The 15,883-nt window shown below is 40.4% G+C and overlaps 1 protein-coding gene across 3 annotated transcripts in view; it reads left to right on the forward strand.

Annotated features, from left to right (window-relative positions):
- LOC149255394 (uncharacterized) overlaps positions 1-15,883 on the forward strand; it is a 280,594-nt gene that overhangs the window by 132,463 nt on the left and 132,248 nt on the right. The gene's annotated exons all lie outside the window — the stretch shown is intronic.

Genomic DNA, 15,883 nt, shown 5'->3' on the forward strand with positions numbered 1-15,883 from the left:
CAACGTTGTATATAAATATAACAGGACTTTTCCTCATTTGGACTCACTCATCTCATCACATCTCTCTCTCTCTCTCTATTGCGCAGAAATGAGTCTCTTCTCTACTGTGCTGAAATGGGTCTCTCTCTCACACATGTGAAGCCGAAAGCTATTGAACCTGAAGCTGCAACTGTAGAAGTAAAGATTGACCTGCGTGGCCTAGAATATCTCCTCTTTGAAACTGCGTTGTAGGTTCATCTGAACCTCCTTTGAAAGCCGCAACTTTTGGTGGTGGAATGAAGTCAATCCGACGAATGGTTTGCAAGATATCGACTGCCCTAGTTTGAAGCCGGAAATTGCTGAAACTGAAGCTGCAACTGCAGAAGTAAAGATTGACTTGCGTGGCCTAGAAGATCTCATCTTTGGAACTGTGCTGCAGGTTCATCTGAACCTCCTCTAAAAGCCGAAACTTTTGGTGGTGGAATGAAGTCAATCTGACGAACGGTTTGCAAGATATCGACTGCCCTAGTTTGAAGCCGAAAACTGCTGAAACTGAAGCTACAACTGCAGAAGTAAAGATTGACCTACGTGGCCTAGAAGATCTCCTCATCTAAACTGTGTTGTAGGTTCATCTGAATCTTCTGTGGAAGCCGCAACTTTTGGTGGTGGAATGAAGTCAATCCGACGGTCGGTTTGTGAGATATCGTCTGCCCTAGTTTGATGATGAAGCCGCTAATGCTGATGCTGCTGATCTAGGGTTTGCTACTGCTGATATAAATCAGATTTATTGTACTGTTTCTCTCTGCTGAATTATTAAAGATAAAAGAAGATTTGATCAAAGGGTTTCCCCACACATTGTGGGGTTTGTCCCTGGCTAGCCGCCACATCTTGTGTCTCTTGTCTTGGCTTGTTTTCTGTCGATCGTTTAATGTTCTATATGCACTTTACTTTATGTACATGTGATTGCTAATCTGTGGAATATAATAAGGAAAAGAAGTTTTTATAAGCATAGAACATACCATAACTTAACAAGGTGATATGAAGAGTTAGCTGTAGCAAAATGGATATTTTAGCATGGGATAATAAAGTGATGGAGAACCAGGAGTAGTGCCTTTCCAACTTGGGTAAATGGAGTCAACAAAGGAAGCCAAGCGGGTCAAACATAGATGAATAGGGAAGTGAGAAGTGTTGTTGCAACTTACAACACCAATATGTCACCTGTGACTGTCAAATATGATTGCTGGAAAAGAACATCGTAGGCCCTTTATAGATGCACCTTACTTATCCACATGCTCAACACATAAGGGTGATCTTACTTCAAGTGTGAAAGATCATGAAACCTTTCAATGAAATGGCATCACATAAATGATTCAACTAGAGAGTAAAAACAGCAAGTGGGTTAAATAGTTAAGACCTCATCCAACTCCTTTCTCCAATGGCATAGCAGCCCTAAACTGGGACCCCTATTGCTGTAGACTTAGAAACAATCTCCAACCACATGTATTTATCAATATGAGTGAAAAGAGAAGGCACACTTACATGGAAAACCTTAAGATCACACTCATCTTCATAAAATATTCAACTAGGCTCAAAAGAAGTGTTTTTCATTCATCCAATAATAAAAGATAATGGAATGAGTTAGTCCTTTTATAGACTTCGAGCTCCATCTTCTTGCAATAGTGGATTCTAGATCCATGTATTTCTCTAGGAAGATAAAATAAAATTATGATTATTTCCAGATCCATAATTCAAGGAGCATGTAACACTGAATTTCCTTAAGAGTTGGGCCTTATCTTTTCTGGGCTCTTGAATGATTTGATAGCTGTCATAGGGTTTCCCTAAAGTCAGGGGACTCCTTCAATCACTCAACAAACCCCATAAAATGCGAAACTGCATCGAAATATGTGCAAAAGTGGTCAAATTGGTTGTTACAACAGCCTTTCACAAATCAGAGTACCCTTAAAATATGTGATTTAACCTTGATTCTGTTCTCATTTCCCTTGCAGTGCTCCTCCCTTGCTTTCCAAGGCTTAAAGAAATCATTCGTCCTTTTCTTTTGGCTTTGGATCCTTCTTTGGATGATGGATCATTTGCACGTCCTCCCACAAATAAACTGAACATCAATCCAAATCCCCTCTAAGCTGGGAACTGTCATCTTTACCTTCAAATCTGCTCTAACATATTTATTAGGCTTCTGCCATGCAGGAGTGTTTTTCAATTTCAGGAAACAATATGTGCTTATAACCATGTGTGGCTGCCATTTTCCATTCTCCCATTGAGGGCATTCCACCTATTAAGCCTTGACTACTCTTCACACCTGTCGGAGGTATTCTTTGATAGTGTTTTCAATCTGCTGGCTGGTTAAGGAGCTAAGAAAAGGGTGCATTTACAAACTTTGAATACACCTCCTCTTACTGTCAACAGTACGCAATAATCATGCTGAGAGAATCCTCAAATGACGTACTTGCACTGTCAAGAGCAGGCAAGAGAACAGAAATGAATATGTAAGGATGAAAGAATCTTCATTTTATGAATAGGTGCTCTGTCATAGAAATGATCCTTCAATATAGGCACAATAATCTGCTGAAGATGGTATGTAAAATAGTGATACAAGATCCCTAGAATCTAATGCAGATCAGCTACAAATAACCCCCAAGTAAGGCACAAACCAATGTTGCATTAATCGTTATCGGGATTAAATCGGCGCGGGGAACAAATCGGGAAAAATCGGATTTATCGAGAAAAAATCGGGAAAAAATCGTTTGGTACAAAAATATTCATTTTTTTTCAATTTTTTTAATATCTAAACCATCTACAACATAAAATAAATACATTGACACATAAATATGATAAAAAAACTAATATATAAGATGTTTAATATCATTTCTAGCCCTAAAATCGCACATAACATTGAATCATGTTCTGAATAGTAAGTCCTGACTCCTGAGTCCCAACTCAACCTCAAAATATCAACAAAAAATATGATAATGTATCTCATCATGTCATAATGTCATATACAATAAAATGAAAGTCTAATCCTATTGATTTCCTCTGCCCCTCTTGCGAGAAAATGCCACAACTTTCCCTTTCCCTCTAGATGTAGATGCTGGTGCCCGTGTTGGTGGAGCTGGCAATGGAGTCTGATGTGCTCTAGAAGCTGAAGAACTAGAAGTAGGAGCTATAAGAGGTAGACCACGTCCTCTACTGGTGGCAGTGGTAGCCCGGGCAGGCGGTGTCACCTCCTCCTCCTGTTCCTCCTCCTCCTCCTCCTCCTCCTCCACCTGCTCCTCCTCCTGCTCCTGCTCCTCCTCCCCCTCCACTACATCCTGCACTAACCAATCATCAGCAGAATCCATGAGAGGCCTCTCGGCCTCAACCCTCCATGCAGCAGTGGTGTCAATCCCAACCAATGAGATGGCATCCACATCAGGTGTCCTCTCAAGTTGCCTCACCCACTATCGAAGATTGTAGTAGACGTAGACCATGTCATTAAGTCGCTGGGGCTCCAACCTGTACAAAGATCATGAAATAATAATTAATGATTATAAAAAAAATATTGTTTAATGAATTGAAAAATTTATTTGGAAATTTGCAATATTTTAAATGTTTAAGTGTTAACCTGCTGCGCTTCTTGTTGTGTATTTTTTCAAATACACTCCAGTTGCGCTCACATCCCGAGGAGCTGCATTTTTGGCTAAGGATGCGAATGGCAAGCTTTTGTAGAAGGGGTACCCTGCCACCATACATTTTCCACCATGCATCTACAACAAAATTACAAATAAAATTTTAAATAAACATAAGAAAAAAATGAAATTTGAAGAGACAATGAAATTTGAAACTAAAAGAATGTTGAATGAATTAATTTCGAATGAGCAAACAGCTCAATCATAATACAGAGATATTTACAATAATAGAAACATCAGGTTTCTATGTAGAATATAGAAACACTCAGTTTCATCAAAGAAACTGCTAAAAGAATATAAATAGCAACAGCTAAAAGGAATGAGCATTAAATGCTAAATAGGAATATTCTAATATATTCTAATACCCTCCCTTAATGCTCAATCTATTTACAACACCAATAGACCCTCTGAATTTTACAAATTTATCAGGACCAAGAGGCTTGGTGAAGATGTCGACGGGCTGCTCTGTTGTGGGAACATATTGCAACTGAACTGAGCCGTCTTCAACAAGCTGGCGAATGTAGTGACAATGCGTTTCCACATGCTTTGTTCGTTCATGAAAGACAGGATTCTTGGCAAGTTTGAGCACTCCCTGATTATCACAAAACAAAGAAGTAAGCCCTGTCTGAGAAACATGCATATTTGCCAACATACGTCGAAGCCAAACTGCCTCACAGGATGCCTTAACTGCTCCCCGATACTCGGCTTCTGTTGAGGAGAGAGCCACTGCCTGTTGCTTCTTACTAGTCCAAGTAACAACACCGGATCCTAGATTAAACACATACCCAGCTGTAGATTTACGGTCATCAACCGAACTGGCCCAGTCAGAATCAGTGTAACCACTGAGAATAGGATTGGAACTTCGAGTGTATAGGAGGCCATAATCAGAAGTGCCACGCACATATCGTAGCACACGCTTTGCTGCTTGCCAATGATCAGCTTTAGGAGTGGACATGAAGCGAGAAATGTAGCTTACTGCAAAACTGATGTCAGGTCTGGTAGCAGTAAGATAAATGAGACTGCCCACTAATTGCCTGAATAAAGTTTCATCCACAAGGGGAGAGGATGACTGAGCTGAAATTTTGAGCCCTGGTTCCATAGGAGTCGTGGCCGGTTTGCAATCCTGCATTCTGAATCTGTCCACAAGATTTTTGGCATACTTGGACTGAGAGAGAAAGATCTGATTTTCAGTCTGCCAAACTTCAACCCCCAGACAATAATGAAGAAGCCCCAAGTCTGTCATCTCAAAAGTTCTGCATAAATCTTGTTTGATCCCATGGATCAAATGTGCAGAGCTGCCAGTAATGATAAGATCATCCACATAGACAACCACAAACAAGATATCATCACCAGTATGCTTGATGTACAGGTTTGCATCAGAAGGGCTCCGCTGAAAACCCTGATCTGTCAGGTACTAATCAATTTTCATGTACCAAGCCCGAGGAGCTTGTTTCAATCCATAGATTGCTTTAGCTAACCGACACACTTTCTGTTCTTGACCAGCAACCTTGAATCCTGGAGGCTGCGTCATGTAGACTTCTTCTTGGAGATCACCATTTAGGAAAGCACTTTTTACATCCATCTGATGAACTTTCCAATTGAACTGAGCTGCTAGGGCAAGAACAAGCCTTATGGTACTCATCTTGGCTGTAGGAGCAAAAGTCTCCTCATAGTCGATGCCTTCCTTCTGTGAAAATCCTCGAGCCACAAGCCGAGCTTTATACTTGTCTATGGTTCCATCAGCTTTGTATTTCACTTTATACACCCATTTGCAGCCTATGGGCTTTTTGTCTACAGGAAGATCAGAAAGTGTCCATGTGTGATTCTTCTGAAGACTCTGGAATTCGGCTTCCATAGCCTGTTCCCACTCAGATGTACCCTTAGCCTCTGAATAGGTTTGAGGCTCAAAAGTACTGTGCAGGTTAGCCATAAGAGCAAAATTGACTGTAGACTGTTGTCTGCTCTTATGTCTAGAAGTTCTGCCTTCAAGGAGCTCATCATCCCGGAGATCACCAATGGTTTTAGCCCACCATTTTGGTCGAAGAGTAGAAGAAGTAATAGCAGAAGTAGAGGAACCAATATCAGGAGGAGGTGGAGGAGACTCAAGAGCAATAGGGGCCGCAAGAGGAGGGTTATTTTCTGGAGGAAGCTCAGATAGAGTATGATCAAATACTGATGCTACATCATCCCTCCCATCAGGTGGACCGACCGGAAGAAGAACACTGTGAGGCTGATCCTCAGAACACTGCTTAGAAGAAGAAGACTGAAAAAATCCTCTGTCTTCATCAAATACTACATCCCGACTGAAGCTAAGACGACCAGTGGCTATATCTATCAGCCTATAGGCCTTGTGATGATCACTGTACCCTGTCATCATGAGTTTCTGGCTTTTGGAATCCAACTTAGATCGCTTAGCAGCTGGAATCCAAACATATGCAACTGAGCCAAATACTTTGAGATGACTGATCTTAGGCTTTCGGCCAGACCAAACCTCTTCAGGAGTCTTCCCTGTAACAGCCTGAGTGGGTGATCTGTTAAGAAGATAAACAGCAGTAAATACTGCTTCAGCCCAGAATTTGTTTGGAACACTCCTGTGTTGTAGCATGGAACGAGCCATTTCAACAACCGTGCGATTGCGACGCTCGACAACACTGTTTTGCTGAGGAGTGTAAGGAGTGGTTAATTGACGTTTGATGCCATGGATATCACAGAAGTTGGCAAACGCTGAAGAACAAAATTCCCCCCCATTGTCTGTCCTAAGGGTCATTATGTTACAACCAGATTCTTTCTCCACTAAAGTTTTAAACTTCTGAAAGGTACTAAGAACATCAGATTTATTTTTTAAAAAATATACCCACATCTTTCTACTGAAATCATCTACAATAAGTAAAAAATATTTGCAAGCAGTGATAGAAGCTGTATTCATAGGTCCGCAAATATCAGCATGAAGTAACTGAAGTACCTTAGATGCGCGCCAAGATTCTCCATTTTTGAATGAAGACCGATGTTGCTTTCCCGCTTGACAGGCGCTGCATACCCCCAACTGCTGAGTCTGAATATCAGGTAATCCAGACACAAGTCCCTCCCTAGAGAGCTGAGAGAGATACTGCATATTGAGATGCCCATATCGCTGATGCCATAGAGTGCTGATAGGAGAAATACGTGCTGCTAGAGCCACTTCTGGAGAGTCACCGGTGTCAAGTAGCCTGTATAAACCATGATCTTCTAGGCCAACAGCAACTGTTAAACTAGACTCCCTGTCAATAATGGAGCACTTGTGGGTACTGAACACTACATCAAGTTGAGGAGAATTCCTCATAATCTGGCTGACAGATAGCAGATTAATTTCCATACCAGGAACATAGTATACATTCAGAAATATAAGTGTGCACCCACCAGACTGAATTTGAACTGTACCTCTGCCAGCTACTGTGTACTTTTCACCTCCGCCAAATACCACGGAATCACTGAAAGGTGAGAAGTCAATAAACCAGTCACGCCTGTGAGAAAAATGACGTGATGCGCCAGAATCAATGTACCATGCAGAGGAAGGAACATGATCTGAAGACCTTTTAGCCATAAAGGCGTAAAAGGCAGACTCTGTCTGCTCGGAATGTTCTGCAACATTAGCTGTCTGATGTGGCCCTCCCTGTTTCCTCTGTTCAGAAGCAATCCTCTGTCGGCAATCTTTCTTCATGTGACCGAACCTGTGACAGTAATTACACTGCACACTTTTCTTCCGAGCAGGATCAAAAGGCTGAGAGGAGCCTTTCTGCTGAAAGGACTGAGAGGACTGATATTTTGCAGAAAATGCATTTTCCGAGGACACTGATGAAGCACTACTACCAAACTGTTGTTTCCACCGATCCTGCTGCAGAAGTTTGGTACATAAATCTGGAAACTTCAGATCAACATTTGTGGTGGTAATGTTGAGCGTTTCAATGAAGTGTTCATAAGATTTCGATAGACTTTTCAATGTAATGACTACCATATCTTCCTCCTCCATGGTCTGACCAATGGCTTCGAGCTGATCTCGAATGTCTTTAATTTTGTTGAGATGTTCCTGTAAAGACATATGTTCGTCCATCATGATGGAGAACAACTGATTTTTGAGAAAAAAAGCTCTGCTTTTATCAGATGTCTCATGCAGTTCTTTCAACTGTTGCCAGATTTCAGCAGCTGTCTTGCCAGAAGGGATCTGTGGTAACTGATCATCAGCGACAGAGAGCTTGAGAAGCATAATAGCCTCTCGATTTCGATCATCAAATTTATCTTGATCGGTCGCGGCTGTACCGGGACGAAGCTCTTTGCCCAAAATGAGTTGATCAAGACGCCTGTACTAAAAAATGGTCAACATTCTTTGTTTCCAAATGTTATAGTTGCTGCCATTAAAGCGTTGATTTCCTTCTAACATCAGATTGGTAAGTGTGGCCATTTTCCCAAAGAAAATACAGAAGTCTGACACACAAGAACAATGTAGCTGCCTGTTTATCCTGATGTAAATTAAAGAACAGACTTTGTCCTGCTAAAAAAATTTTTACCCAGCAAAAATATCTCTTCAGTCTAAAACAATAGTAATACTGCTAGCACAGAATACAGTTCTGAGAATGCAGGTCTACCACAAGTGTATACTGATGCAATAAACAGATGTCACAGGTCTGAGTTTGTAATGAAGGCTGTCAGGATCACAAGAGAAAAAAAATTCCGCTGATTGGTAACACACTGCCGGCAACCAGAACCACAAATACAGCAAATACAAATATTGAAAAATGGACCCACATGTGCTGTCTCAGCTTCACGTTTCTGCTGATTGGTAACACACTGCCGGCAAACACCACGGATATATACGTCTCAGGTATCAAATTGGCCCACAAAACAAATACGAAGATCTAAACAAATACGAAGATCTAAACAAATTGGCCCACGTGAGCTATCAGAGCTTCACGTCACGTCTCAGGTATATACGTCTCAGGTATATACGTATATATATTTCACGTCACGTCTCAGGTATATACGCGTTTGAAATTACACGGGTTTGAAATTTGTATCCACGGGTCTCAAATATGTATCCACAGAATGAACCACGGGTTTCAAATATGTATCCACGGGTCTGAAGTATATATCCACGGGTTTCAAAATGTATATATTAACCACGGGTTTCAAATATGTATCCACAGGTCTGAAATATATATCCACAGGTGTCAAATATCTATCCACGGGTTTCAAATTGCACGCGTATCCACAGATATCCACGGGTTTGACAGCGTTTGAAACTAAAACCACGAATTTGCCCGCAGATCGAATTTTCAAACCACGACTCCGACTTTCAAAAAAACAAATGAGTTTTGAGAGAAAACACCTGGATCACGATTGCTGAGGAATTCCACGTTGTGGTCGAGTAGCCGCCAGGCGAAGAAGAAGATAGCCGGATTCACGATTCCAAGCAAACTGGCCAGCCAAAAAAAATTCCGCTCCCACGAAAACAGTCACCGCCACAAAGTTATTTCCTTAATAAAAAGATCATGCAAGGGAAGAATCCATTTCTGTATCGAGATGGACGACTGTAAGCTTTTATCACAGCGAGCAAAGCCGAGGCTAAGACTCAGTGAAGGCTGCCTGGCTTACAGAGGGCTCGACCTTAGAAAGGACTCAAGAGATTACGATGCAGAGAGAATTATTGTTCAAGAAATCTCTTAACCTTGCTCTGATACCATAAAAGAATGTTGAATGAATTAATTTCGAATGAGCAAACAACTCAATCATAATACAGAGATATTTACAATAATAGAAACATCAGGTTTCCATGTAGAATATAGAAACACTCAGTTTCATCAAAGAAACTGCTAAAAGAATATAAATAGCAACAGCCTAAGTTGCAGGAAACGCAGGTACAGGGTCCGTTTCCGTACGGAAACGAAACGGAAACGCGTTTCCGCGTACCGTACGGCCTGGAAACGCGTTTCCGACCGTACGGGCACGTTTCCCGAAATGGAAACGTGCCCGTACGGCCAGAAACGCGTTTCCAAGCCGTACGGGCCCCGTTTCCCCAAAAAAATTACTTGTTTTTTAATTTTTTTTTTTTTCTAATTAGTTTTTAAATTTTTTTAGGGTTTCTAAGCTGTTCTAGAAACCATTTCTAAAGTTATAAAAGAGCAGTGCCTCTCATTCTCTCATCACACTATTCAGCAAGGAGTTTCTTGCTGCCCTGAATATTGAGGAGGATTCTGGAAGTGGAATTGGTGCATCATCTTCTTCAGCACCACCATCCACTGTTGAGCATTCTGCTGCTTCTATTTTTGATGAGGATTGTTATGATGAGGATTAGTCTTTTGTGACTTGTCTCTATAGTTCTTGCAGCCTTATAGTCTTTATTGTACTTGCAGCCTCATATACTAATATAAATAAAGGCTGATTTTGGATTTTCCAGTTCCTATATTTTTATTTTCATTATGTGATGACTCATGAGTAAATGTGATCATTGTGATGTAAATTTAATCTTAATGTTAAAATGTTTAAGTAAATGTATCATTAATGCTTTATGATTGCACATATATATATTAATAATTTTTAAATGTTTTTAATATATATATATATATATATATATATAGATATTCACGTTTCCCCGTTTCCAAAATTTGGGGAGGTCGCGTTTCGTTTCGCTTCCGCGTTTCGTTTCGCTTCCCCGTTTCCCCGTTTCGTGCAACTTAGGCAACAGCTAAAAGGAATGAGCATTAAATGCTAAATAGGAATATTCTAATATATTCTAATAGAAACAAAGTTACAAACTAAAAAATACCTGACATTTTAATCGTCCTATCAGTGATAGCCATCTCAAAGCCAAATGTGCCACCTGCCATCCTATATGTCTCAATTTGTTTAGAGATCTCTATACGTTGTTCTGGAGATCGCACCATCTTTTGGACATAGGATAAGAATCCATCCATGATCTCAACATCAAAATCAAACCCACATGCATAAGAAAATGCAGGGTTCAGGAAAAGTCCAGCAGCATGAATGGGACGATGGTGTGTGTTGTTCCATCGCTCATCAATCACTCCCCATAGAAGGAGTTGTTTCTGAAACCCATCATCTCCCTTATCATCATAGTAGGCCCGAATGGCTTCTTTGGCCCTGTCCATGGCTTCCTACAAATAGCCCATTGCGGGCTTCTCACCATCAACCAACTGAAGAACCTTTACCAAAGGTTCAGTAACGACGCACACCTCCTGCACTCCCGCCCAGAAGTCTTCCTGGTATGAAACTAGTCTGCATACGACCTCTCCTTCTGGTTTGCGGCTCATTGGTAAAGCACGCCACTCCTATGAAAGAAACATTCTCTTCACATCCCACATATAAATCAAGAGGGATTGAAGAGATATGAAACTGGTGGCAAACTGTGTAATGGCGGGGCGCACCAACTCTTTGTTGTTGGTGAATCTTCTCATCAAGTTAAGCACAGATGTATGATTATATATAAATTTTGTAATGCTTTTTGATGAGTCAACAATATCTTTGACAAAGGGAATTTTCCCTATGTCCTCTAACATCAAATCAATACAATGGGCAGCACAAGGTGTCCAAAATAAAGTAGGTTTCCTATTCATAAGCATCCTACCAGCAGCAACATAATTTGCAGCATTGTCCGTTATGACTTGGACAACATGTTGTTCATCCACCTCCAAAATAAACACATCCAGCAAATCACATAAAGTTCTTGCATCTTTGATTTGTGCAGATGCATCAACAGATTTGATAAACATAGTCCCCTTGGGACAACTAACCAAGAAGTTTATAAGGGTTCGCCCCTTTTGGTCAGTCCAACCATCTGACATAATAGTGCATCCTGTTTATGCCCATGATGCCCTGAAATCCTCCAATCTTTGGGTGCAGTCATGCTTTTCATTTTGAAGAATCCGACCTCTGAAATCATGATAAGAAGGCAATAGCATCAACAGTAGGTTGGGAAAATGGATTATTCCTTACAATGCTGAAAGGAATATCACTCCAGAGGAGAAATTTTGCCAGCAACTTGTCAGCTTGTTCTTTCTCAGCTCTTTTTAGCATTGAACCGATAGATCGCTGTGAACCAGGGGTGGTTCGAGGAACAAAAAATGATGATGCAGCTACCGGATTGGCTGATGCTGCAGTAGAACCAGTGCCACTTGGCCCACTTCCTTCAGCTGACCTTTTTAGTTGCCTTTTGAGTTCTTTGGCCTCTCTATTCTGCTCTAAAGTTTCCAATGCTCTCATGGCTTTTTGGATAAGTTCAGAAGTTGTATTTGTATAAGGCTCTGTTAGTGCTTGAAATTTCACCTCAGGCTGAGAAAGGTAAACCTCAAGGCAACATCAAACCACTTAGCCTCGTAGCTAGCCCTACGGGGCAGGAGAGGGCTCTCTCTGGTCTATCTCGGTCAAAATCTTCAATGGGCGAGATAACCAATAGGGTAACACTGATTTTAGGCTAGTAAACTGATCAAAGGGTTGATTTGGGATTTTTAAGGTTTTTGGTGGCAAATTGAGGAGGTGGCAATTTTGGGTGCGGGGATTGGACACAGTTTCTGCAGGGGGTTCTTTGGGGCGAGATAGGAGACAGTATTGATGCCTTTGATTGAGGTGGATGATTAAGAATGACAGATGAGGAGTTAAGGAGAGCAAACAATAACTTTGAATTCTCCTTAAACAATAGAAAACATTGAAATTAAACAAACTTAAAAGTAGAGCATGACAGTCATGAGTTCTACTTTAACACTTCATTTGTTTAATGTGCAGAAGGAAAAGAAAGGAAATGATTCACATAACACACTTACAAGTACATAGAGAAACACACCATCAATACATGTAACCACAAGAATCCCAAAAAGGACTGCAAAACCCTGGTCTTCCTTAGCCAAAAATTGCAGAGATACAGTGAATAATACAATGATAGCTTCTCCCTCAAGAGTCCAACCATGAAAATGAGCCAGAAAGTACATAATATAGATCATCTAACATCTTTTCCTGCCTCTAGCGGTCGAGCTCACTATCCTAGGAGCTGTTTCAACCAATTCTAAACTAAGCACTGAAAACTAGGCAATCAAAACAACTTGCCTCTATAAGCTAGGAAACCAATTCATTCATTAAATACAAGATATTTCATGAATGAATCTTCTAGAATAGGTAAATAAGTGTCACATCAACATGAAAATACATAAATTACATCAAAGAGGGTGAAAAACCCCATCAAAAGTCAAAACTAGTAATAGCTGGGCGAATCCATGAGCTGTAAGTGAAAAATTATGAAATTTGCCTGATGGGTCGCGCGCCAAATCCTGACGGGTCGCGCGCCTTTGAGAGCACTTTTGGGGCACTTATAGGTGTCCAAATGAGGCAAGAGTAGGCTTGTTGGAAAGGTCTGTGAGTCTACTTTCCAACCCAACTGGAATTTCTGAATTTGGTTGTCATTTGCCCCTCCAAAATTGCAATCTCCCAACACTGCTTTCTGTGTGTCAAAAATGTGGCAGAAAGTAATTTTTTGTTTGTTTTTTGACTTTCTGGAGGCCCAAAACTTCATAAAATCTCTTGGCAATGGATGAGCATGTGTAACTTTTCATGACAAATATAGAAATGCTGAGTTTTTTGAAAATAGAGTTGCCAAGTGAAAGGGTCGCGCGGGGGGTGGGACCCGTCAAGCGGAAAAACTTGTGTTTGGCACAAAAAAATCACAATTGACAAAATTTTCTCCAAATTTCTTGAAATTTGGGCTAGGAGTCCCCAATAAAGTACCATGCTCAGTCAAGGAGGCTTTGGCCAAAATTTGGAGTGGATCGGGCCTTTTTCTCCGTTTTTGTGCTTTGACCAACCTCCTTGGATCTGGCGATTGCAATTTTGACATTTCTCTAAAACCATGACACCTGTGCAAAAAGTGAAGGAGGTTTTTCTTCTTTGGCATGTTATGGACAAAAACCTCTCTCAATTTTCCAAAATTCATCTTTTATTGCTCTGGAACATCATTTGAGTGCGACTTGTCCCGATGTGTGAAACAAGGAATTTTGTCGAAATGGAGCAAAATGAAGGGGATAGGGGGCTTCTAAATTCTTGGGGAAATTTTTGGGAGTGGGGAGGGATGTTAGGAAGCAGGGGAAAGTGGAATCTCAGAGATTGAGTGAGGGGAAGGGGTCCAAAAGGGCAAAACACAGGCCAAACCTAGAAAATTGCCAGGTTGTAGCTAGAAACTAGGGTTTGTGCAAAAATGAGGAATTTGGGGGATCTCAGTGATGGGAAGCATTTGATACGGTATATGAAGGATAGGGGAAGGTGTATGAACATCTGGATACAAGTTTTGCTAATGATTTGACCGTCCAAGAGAAATTGCCTTCAAAACCCTAGGAGAGAGAAATGACCTTACCTAGGCGCAACTGAAGCATGGACAAGGTGTAAAATGACTCATTAGACACTGAGATGATAATGACAACCCTATGAATGATGATAGACTCAACTGAATAGTGACATAGATGGGCATTTGGGCAACTTTAAAAAGAGTGGGAGCAAACCCTAGACCTAATGCCTAGTGACCAAATTTTGCTTGAAAACTCTTTGAAATGACAAAATTTGACCTTGACACTTCAAAATCACTTTGTAAGAGCATATTTGATCACTGGAGGAAGGCTGGAAAGACTGACACTAACAGGCTCTACATCATGTCCAGGGATTTTTGCAAGGTAAAACTTCAACCTGTACACCCCCTTGGACATCCCCTTTCCACACAACTTGCAACTCAAGTTTACTCTATCATTCGGAGCATCAGGTACAACATATTCCCAGAAAGGATCCAATTTCCTTGGCATGTTTGTTTTTGAACTTTGAAGTTGCAAACTTGAAGTCTTGAATGGTGTTTTGATGCAGTTGTGAACCTATGGGAAAATAAGGATTAGTATTACAATTTAGCATTTAAAAAATTACAAGTTACAAATTTACAAATTACAATTTAGTATTTTAATTTTTAATCTTTACATTGATGATTGTACAATGAAAATCCAAGTTACCCATAACCCAACCTAAAACAACCATTCCAAAGTTCAAAGTTTCAAACACAAATTACCCAACCATTCCAAACCCAAGTTACCCAACCAAATGGCAAAAACAATGAAAAAAACATAAACAATGTTTAAAAAAAATGAAAACAAGAAAAAAATTGGTTTCCATAGTCATACCAAGTTACCCAACCCAAAACAATGAAGAAATACAAAAAAATCTTTAAAAACAATGAAAACAAAAGAAAAATGGTGCCCATACCAAGTTTCCCAACCAAAAAAAATGAAAAACGTACAAGAACAATGTTTTTAAACAATGAAAAGAAAAAAAAATAATCCTCATACCGTTTCTATGGAGAAATCGGTGGTCTCCTCTTGATTTTCTCCTCTAAGCACTTAGATTTGGCTAAAAACCCTCTTCAGCTTGGTCTCCAAGAGCTCCTCCTCCCTCCGCGCGCGACTGTCCAAATGAGCGCATGAAAAACCCAAAAAAACGTTATAAAACCACGCTGCCGCCACCCCCGGCGATTTTTTTGTTTTTATCGCGATTTTTTCAGTAAAAATCGGCAAAAAAAAATACCGGCGATTTTTTCGTATATTTATCGCGATTTGATCGGCAGAAGGAAAAAATCGCGATTTTTTCATTAAATCGCGATTTTCACAACACTGGCACAAACTGACTTATGAAAATAGTTGCTCCCAAACAGACCAAAGGAAAACTCTCACAAAAATTCTCAGCTGCCTCCAAGTAGCTAGTCTTCAGTAACAATCATCCATCCAACAGCTAGTCTTCCATACTTTGATCCTCAAGATTTTATCTTCAGATCCAAGGCATCCTGAAAAGCCCATGCCAAATTACTCCAAAACTGCTGCATAAACCTGACCTCTCAAGGCTTCAGAGTGTCACAATGCCAAACAATCACAATTATTAGCACTTTCTCTGCTGAAATAACTGCCAAGCTGGAACAATGAGAAACAGATCTGAGAAATGACTTTATGCACCTATTCTGTGGACCACTTCTCTACAAAATATGCATTAGAATCCACATTTAAGGGAGAACTAGATATCTGTCCATTTGGCACTTTATATTTCTTGTCAGGCCCATATATCCAGATTCCATACAGCATTCCCATACACAATGACCACAAACAGCCAATAGTATTTGTTCAGAAGTCTGGAAAAGAATCCCAAATTCTTTTCGATACCAAAAA

The sequence above is a fragment of the Pinus tabuliformis genome, chromosome 7 (assembly GCF_031772625.1).
Source record: "Pinus tabuliformis cultivar Carrire ecotype Pingquan chromosome 7, CPIR1, whole genome shotgun sequence".
Lineage (NCBI taxonomy): Eukaryota > Viridiplantae > Streptophyta > Pinopsida > Pinales > Pinaceae > Pinus > Pinus tabuliformis.